Below are 8,758 nucleotides of genomic sequence, written 5' to 3'. Positions count from 1 at the left end.
CCTGCTGCTCCTCAGGCTGTGGGTCATCCTGCTGCCAGTCCAGCTGCCGCAAACCCTGCTGCTCCCAGTCCAGCTGCTGTGTCCCCGTGTGCTGCCAGTGCAAGATCTGAGGCTCTAGTGGGAAACCTCAGGTAGCTCCTGAAGATCTGCGCTTCCCAACAAGTGAGTACCCCTCAAGCACATCCTGTTCTGGAGCAGAGCAATGAGTCCCCTGGCTCAGGGCTTCTTTTTCCAGCCCTTGAGGAAGTGGAATGAACCACTTCCTGCCCATTCACTGTAAGGGTATCACATGCCCCTTGTACTATGGCCCCTCCTTCCCACATGCCCCCATATGTCTGAGCCAGACTGCACTGGGGGCGGCCCTCACGCCAAGCAAGAGCCTGGAATTCCCCATCTTGATAATTCCATGGGAGATAGCAAACCTTTCTTTCCTGTGTCTGCCAGGAGCTCCATTTACAGATGGATGTCCTGCAACCCAAATGATCACATGTATCTGTGGAAATCCAAAATGCACCTGGGTGCAGCACTAAATAAATTCTACATCCTCAGCCTTGGTCTCACTGACTCTTTTCTTTCAGCCTCTGTCTCATTGCTAAACTGGCCACATGTGCTTCCCCTCCCTCCCTGATGGCTTACTACTGCCACCACTGTAAGAGTGTGCCAGGCCCAGCTCGCATTCCAGAAACAGTTGTTGAACTGATTAATGAAGGAGTCACTAGCAGTGTGTATGAATGAATGAAGACGAGTGAATGAATGAGTGAATGGGTGAGGCTTTCTCATTAGTACACAGGGAGCCCCAGCTGCATCTCAGTGGGATTCAGTCTGTCTTGGTTGGAATTGTGCACTCCTGCTTCTTCCCCGTGGGAGGATATGTTTGGGGGAGAAGGAGATCTTTGCCCTCAGTGCCTAGGAAGGGGTATAATGGGTGGTCTTTGTGCCCATCCAGGCCCCAGAGTGAAGGTCAAGCGCGTAGAGGAGGAAGGGAGACTAGAATGAGCTGTGCTCCTGAGATGCTCTGTAGGACAACACTGGAAATTGTGCTGCCTCAGGTGCCCAAGATGGTGTGGCCAAGCACAGGCTCAGGTGCGCCCTTCTTCTCTGGGCACAGAGTGAAGAAGAATCCAAGTGTTCTCTGACCACTCACAGGTTTCCCAGCTTTGGTTTTGCACAGGGAGGAACAGAAGGGAACTTTCTCAGCCTGATAAAGGGCATCTACCCACTTTGAACACTATACGTAACTGGGAAAACCTGGATGTTTCCCCATAAAATCAGGAACAAGGAAAGGGTGTCCACACTCACCACTTCTATGCAACATGTCACTGAAGCTATAGCCAGAGTAATATGACAAGAAAATGAAATGAAAAGCACCCAGGCAGGAAAAAACTAAGCAAAAGTTTCTCTATTTACAGAAAACCTTATCTTGTATGTAGAAAATCCTAAGGGATACACACACACACACACACACACACACATTATGCCCAATAAATGAGCTCAAAAGAGTTCAGGGCACAATTCCTATACACAAAAGTCAGCTGTGTTTCTACAACCACCAATGAGCAATGCAAGCAGGATGTAAGGGAATAATTCTGTCAAAAAGTGTGTAATTCTTAGGAATACAGACAACCAAAAAGTCTAAGGCTTGGACACTTAACACTACAAGACATCAATGGAAGAAATTAAAGAGGACCAAACTATATGGGGGGAAAATCCCATGTTCATGTATTGGAAGACCTAATATTGTGAAGATTTAAACACTCTAAAAAACTTGATCTACCAATTCAATGCAATTACATCCCAGATTTCTTTTCTGCAGAAATTGACAAGCTGATTCTAAAATTTATGTAAACATTCAAGGAACCCAAAATGGCTAAAACATCTTTGAAAAAGAAAAATAAAGTTGACGACTCATGTTTTCCGATTTCTAAATGGGCTACAAAGCAAACAGTAATCAAGGCAGTGTGGTGGTTGTCTGAAGATAGAAAGACACATTAATGGAATAGATTTGAGACCCTTGAGATAAAGCCTCACAGTTGTGGTCAATGGATTTTCAACAAGAGTACGAAACAATTCCACGGGAAAAAAGGAGCCTTTTCAACAAGCAATGCCACTGAGACAACTGGATGTCCACATGCAGAAGAATGAATTTGAACCTTTACCTCTTACCATATACCAAACACACGAACAAGACAAAAACAGAAAAAAATAGCTCAATGGCCTAATTGTAAAAGCTAAAACTAGAGGACTGTGAGAAGAAAAACAGGTTAAGTTTTTATGACCTTGGAGTGTGCAACGGCTCTTAGAGAATGACACCAAAAGCACGAGGGATAAAAGGAAAAACTAGATTAAATAACTCTATCAAAACTAATAGTTTTTATGCTTCTAAGAGGACTATCAAGAAAATGAAAAGACACCAATGGAATGGGAGAAACTACTTTCAAATCATATATTTGATAATGAACTTGCATCCAGACATAAAGAATTCTTAGTACTCAAACATAAAATCCAATTAAAAACGTAGCAGAGGATTTAAATAGGCATTTTCTGAAGATATACAAATGGCTATAAGCTTGTGAAAAGGGGCTCATCACTGATTTATGTTTTTGCCTGTAACTTCTGTTCCCCAAGACATATGAGATCAAGTTGTAGCCTAACCACCTGGTGATGATATCAAGACTTCTAGAGACTGTGTTCTGACCATGGTCACTCACATTTGGCTCAGATATTTGACAGAGTTTGCCTTTTTTCATCAGCAGGTCATTAACTTCAGATCTGTCTTCTCTTTAAATGTGTGTGTTTATGGTTATAAACTTCTACCTCACACTGCTTTTGATGCATCCATAAACTTTGGTATGCTGTGTTTTCCCTTCCATTTGTCTCTAGGTATTTCTCTTGTGACTTCTTCTTTGCTTCATCGGTTAAGAGCATGCTGTTTAATTTCCACACGGTTGTAGATTTTCCGTTTTTCCTTCTCCTATGGATTTCTAGTTTTAATCCACTGTGCTTGGAGAAAACACCATATAATTTCACATTTAAAATGTGTTGAAATTTGTTCTGTGGCCTGACATATGGTCTATCCTGGAGAAAATTCCATGTGCACCTGAGAGAAAGGTATACTCTGCTGCTGTTGGGTTGGAGTCATCTGTGTATTAGCCATTTGTATATCTTCTTCAGAAAATGCCTATTTACATCCTCTGCTAAGTTTTTAATTGGACTGTACGTTTGAGTACTAATAATTCTTTATGTCTGGATGCAAGTTCATTATCAAATATATGATTCAAAAGTAGTTTCTCCCATTCTGTTGGTGTCTTTTCATTTTCTCAATAGTGCTCTTAGAAGCATAAAAGTTATTAGTTTTGATGGAGTTATTCTAGTTTTTTCTTTTCTCCCTCGTGCTTTTGGTGTCATTCTCTAAGAGCCATTGCATACTCCACGGTCATAAGGTTTAACCTGTTTTTCTTCTCACAGTCCTCTAGTTTTGGCTTGTACAATTAAGCCATTGAGCTATTTTTTCTGTTTTTGTCATGTTCGGTTGTTTGGTATATGGTAAGAGGTAAAGGTCCAAATTCATTCTTCTGCATGTGGACATCCAGTTGTCTCAGTGGCATTGCTTGTGGAAAAGGTTCCTTTTTCCCATGGAATTGTTTCGTACTCTTGTTGAAAATCCACTGACCACAACTGTGAGGTTTATCTCAACGGTCTTGAATCTACTCCACTGATGCATCTTTCTATATTTAGACCACTCTGCCTTGATTACTGTTTGCTTTGGAGCCCATTTAGAAATTGGAAAACGTGAGTTCTCAATTTTATTTTTCTTTTTCAAGATTGTTTTAGCTATTTAGGATTCCTTGAATATTTACATACATTTAAGAATCAGCTTGTCCATTTCTGCAGAAAAGAAACCTGAGATGTAATTCCATTGAACTGGTAGATCAATTTTTATAGTGTTTCAGTCTTCACAATATTCTTCTTCCAATACATGAACATGGGATTTTTCCCCCATTTACTTTGGTCCTCTTTGACTTCTTCCAGTGATGTCTTGTAGTGTTAAGTGTCCAAATCTTGAATTTTTGGTTGCTGGTATTCCTAGGAATTTTATTCTTTTTGATAGAATTGTTCCCTTATATCCTGTTTGCATTGCTCATTGGTGGTTGTAGAAACACAGCTGACTTTTGTGTATAGGACTTGTACCCTGAACCCTGTTGAGCTCATTTATTGGGTATAATAGTTGTGTGTGTCTCTGTGTGTGTGTGTGTGTGTCCCTTAGGATTTCCTACATACAAGATGAGGTTTTCTGTAAATAAAGATACTTTTGCCTAGTTTTTTCCTGCCTGGGTGCTATTTATATCATTTTCTTGTCATATTACTCTGGCTATAGCTTCAGTGAAATGTTGCATAGAAGTGGTGGGTGTGAACATCCTTTTCTTGTTCCTGATCTTAGGGGGAAACATTCAGGTTTGCACAGTTGCATATAGTGTTCACTGTGGGTAGATGCCCTTTATCAGGCTGAGAAAAGTCTCTTCTGTTCCTCCCTGTGCAAAACCAAAGCTGAGAAGCCTGTGAGTGATGGAAGAACATTGGATTCTTCGTCACTCTGTGCCCAGAGAAGGAGGGCACACCTTAACCTGTGCTGGGCCACACCCTCTCGGGTCCCTGAAGCAGCACAGTTTCCAGTGTTGTCCTACAGAGCATCTCAGGGACACAGCTGATTCTAGTCTCGCTTCCCCCTCTCCTGGCTTGACCCACAAACTGGGAACTGGTTGGACACAGAGACCACCCATTATAACCCTTCCTAAGCACAGAGGGCAAGATCTCCTTCTCTGCCAAACATATCCTCCCGTGGGGAAGAAGCAGGAGTCCACAATTCCAACCAAGATAGACTGAATCCCACTGAGATGCAGCTGGGGCTCCCTGTGTACTAATGAGAGATCCCCACTCACTCACTCATTCATTCATTCGTCTTCATTCATTCATACACACTGCTAGTGGTTCCTTCATTAATCAGTTCAACAACTGTTTCTGGAATTGGAGCTGGGCCTGGCACATAGTTACAGCAGTGTGAGAAATAAGCTATCAGGGAGGGAGGGGAAGGACAGTTTACCAATGAGAGAGAGGCTGGAAGAAAAGAGTCAGTGAGACCAAGGCTGAGGGTTGTAGAATTTATTTAGTGCTGCACCCAGATCCATTTTGGATTTCCATAGATACATGTGATCATTTGGGTTGCAGGACATCCATCTGCAAATGCCACGGAGCTCCTGGCAGGCACAGGAAAGAAGGGTTGGCTGTCTCCCATGGAATTATCAAGAAGGGGAATTCCAGGCTCTTGCTTGGCATGAGGGCCGCCCCCAGTGCAGTCTGGCTCAGACATATGGGGGCATGTGGGAAGGATTGGCAAAAGTCCCCAGGGCATGTGATACCCTTAAAGGGAATGGGCAGGGAGTGGTTCATTTCACTTCTTCAAAGGCTGGAATAAGATGACCTGAGCCAAGGGACTCATTGTTCTGGTCCAGAACAGGATGTGCTTCAAGGGTAGTCACTCGTTGGAAAGCACACATCTTCAGGAGCTACCTGAGGTTTCCCACTAGAGCCTCAGATCTTGCACTGGCAGCACACGGGGACACAGCAGCTGGACTGGGAGCAGCAGGGTTTGCAGCAACTGGACTGGCAGCAGGATGACCCACAGCCTGAGCAGCAGGGATTGCAGCAGCTGGACTGGCAGCAGCAGGGCTTACAGCAGCTGGACTGGCAGCAGGATGACCCACAGCCTGAGGAGGAGCAACAGGGCTTACAGCAGCTGGACTGGGAGCAACATGGCTTACAGCAGCTGGACTGGCAGCAGGATGACCCACAGCCTAAGGTGGAACAGCAGGGCTTGCAGCAACTGCACTGGGAGCAGCCACAAGAACCACATCCCCCCTTAGAGCCACCACAAGAGCCACAGGCACAGACTCCCTTGGAGACCCCACAAGAGCCACAGCCCCCCTTGGAGCCCCCACAGGACCCACAGCCCCCCTTGGAGCCCCCACAGGAGCCACAGCTGGAGCAGGAACAGGCTGGGACACAGCAGCACACAGGCTTGCAGTAGCAGACGGGCACACAGCAGCTGGAGCCACAGCCCCCACAGCCAGAGCCACAGCCCCCACAGCCGGATCCACAGCCTCCACAGCCGGAGCCACAGCCTCCGGAGCAGCCACAGCAGCCCATGGTTCTGGTGGGTTGAGGGTGGAGCAGGTAGATGAGGAGGTGAGAGAGAAGTGCAGGTGTGGAGTCCCCTGGGTCTGGGCTCTTTATATATCTGTCTAGGGGTCATGGGGTGCACATGGTCCCTTCCTGGTTCTTACTGATATTCTCTCCTTAGGGAACTTGTGTGTCATTTAGAATAAAAACATTGTGTTGCCTCGTGACACACTTCCTCCTCCTGCATTGTTTTCCTCTCTACAGCCTCTGGGCCCAAGTCCTGCCCTCCCACAACCCCCAGGATTGAGTGGAGCCTCCTCTGTTCCTGCCTCTGCCCTCAGACCACAGCCTTCTATCGCTGTTCCAGAAGGATTCGCCTTACCGGTGTTTTAAATGGTTTATTTGTCTGTGTTTCTATCCATGCATACACTCTGGGCTCTTCTAGTACAGGAGTGAAATTCAGCACAGCCAAGGTCTTGTTCTCCATCAGGTCTGGGGGCAGGAGGCTGCTGGACAGTGTCTCTGTCCCTCCTGCCATTCTGGAGAGCCCAGCTCCCCCAGGCTCCGGTCTGCCTGTCAGCTCCCTGACTGTGCTGGCTTCTTCTTCCCTTCGGGGAGTCAGCAGCTAGACTGGCAGCAGGATGACCCACAACCTGGTGAGCAGCAAGAGGGCTTCCAGCAACTGCACTGGGAGCAGCCACAAGGACGACAGCCCCCCTTAGAGCCACCACAGGAGTCACAACTCCCCTTGGAGCCCCCACAGGAGCCACAGACCCCCTTGTAGCTCCCACATCCTGTCTCTGTGGCAGGTTGGTGACCTGCTGTGTTCATCACACATCTCGATTTTGAGAGGCATGGCTTCCTTTGAGATGTGTGTGTTCCTTTTCTCTTCTGTAATACAATTTCAAATGTGTGTGAGTGTGTGTCTATGTGAGTGTGTGTGTGTGCGTGTGTGTGTGAGAGAATGGAGATTCCGCTCTGACTCAAACATAGAAAGTCACCAGAGACCATTGCTCTCATCACATCAATAAAAATGAGCTAGATAAACTCAAAAGAATCCACGAGGGCACAGAGAGTTTTACAACCCACTGGGGGCGAGGACACAGAGAAACTCCAAGGAACTGAGCTCCGGGGAGTGCTGAGCCCTTCCCGGGAGAGACGAGGCCCTGGCTGCTGCCAGGCCTGCGGGGATGGGAAGGTGCAGACTGCACCAGGGCAGGGAGAGGCCTGCTGGACATCAGAGGAAATGCGAAGCCATGCCCGAGGGCTGGTGTGTCAGACAAGAATCCCAGATTCCCAGAGTCCAGGTCCACGACCACCTGCCACCTCCTCCCAGGGTTCTCTTTGGAGGGTTTGGGCGGGAACTCCCTAATGCCCAGGCAGGGAGGACAGTAGGTCTGAGACCCGGGAGGTCATGAGGTTCCTGCCGGGTACGGAACCAGGTGCTGCCCTCTAGAAATGAGCGGGGCAGGAGAGCTGAGGACCTCTCCACAAGGCATCCAGTCGCTCACCCAGGAAACCCGGACAGGAAGGAGAGCTGGGAGGAGCCACAAGTGTTCCACGCCTTTAGGGAGCACTGAGAAAGATCAGGGTTGCAGGAAGCAGGGGCAGAAAAGTGAAGGAGAGAAAAGGGAATTCGCAGCACCCCATCGCCTGGTGGGGACAGTGGCCTGGGGAGCACAGGCGGTGAGAACAGTGCCCTGAAGGGAAGAGAAAACAGGGGCAGAAGGCTGGGGTCAGAGGACGGGGCAGAAACAAACCAGGTTTCACTCATTCCTGGGAGTCCACGGAGGGGAGGACTTGGACCCTGAGGATTTAGAGCGGAAAACCACGTAGGAGGAGGAAGTGTGTCACAAGAAAACACAGTATTTTTGTTATTTTAAATGACACACAAGTTTCCTGGGAAAAAACTTTAGGAGGAACAAGGAAGGGCCCCTGTGACCCACCTGACCCCTAGACAGGTGTATAAAGAGCCCAGGCTCGGGGGTTCCACATCTGCACCTCCCTCTCACCTGTTCCTCTACCTGCTCCACCCTCAATCCACCAGAATCATGGGCTGCTGTGGCTGCTCTGGAGGCTGTGGCTCCCGTTGTGGGGGCTGTGGTTCCGGCTGTGGGGGCTGTGGCTCCAGCTGTGGGGGCTGTGGCTCTGGCTGTGGGGGCTGCAGCTCCAGTTGTGGGGGCTGTGGCTCTAGCTGCTGTGTGCCCGTCTGCTGCTGCAAGCCTGTGTGCTGCTGTGTCCCAGCCTGTTCCTGCTCCAGCTGTGGCTCCTGTGGGGGCTCCAAGGGGGGCTGTGGCTCTTGTGGGGGCTCCAAGGGAGGCTGTGGCTGTGGCTGTAGTGGTGGCTCTAAGGGAGGCTGTGGTTCTTGTGGATGTTCCCAGTGCAGTTGCTGTAAGCCCTGCTGCTGCCAGTCCAGCTGCTGCAAGCCCTGCTGCTCCTCAGGCTGTGGGTCATCCTGCTGCCAGTCCAGCTGCTGTAAGCCCTGCTGCTCCTCAGGCTGTGGGTCATCCTGCTGCCAGTCCAGCTGCTGTAAGCCCTGCTGCTCCTCAGGCTGTGGGTCATCCTGCTGCCAGTCCAGCTGCTG

The 8,758-nt window shown here is 48.4% G+C and overlaps 2 pseudogenes; one reads left to right on the top strand and one right to left on the bottom strand.

The window, feature by feature from the left end:
* The first annotated feature begins 5,582 nt into the window (after nucleotides 1–5,582).
* Nucleotides 5,583–6,958, top strand: LOC112616992 (annotated as a pseudogene).
* A 1,128-nt stretch (nucleotides 6,959–8,086) lies between these two features.
* Nucleotides 8,087–8,758, bottom strand: part of LOC112616991 — a 1,128-nt pseudogene continuing 456 nt past the window's right edge.

Source organism: Theropithecus gelada, unplaced genomic scaffold, assembly GCF_003255815.1.
Source record: "Theropithecus gelada isolate Dixy unplaced genomic scaffold, Tgel_1.0 HiC_scaffold_15766, whole genome shotgun sequence".
NCBI lineage: Eukaryota > Metazoa > Chordata > Mammalia > Primates > Cercopithecidae > Theropithecus > Theropithecus gelada.
This window is presented reverse-complemented; position numbering and strand designations above follow the sequence as displayed.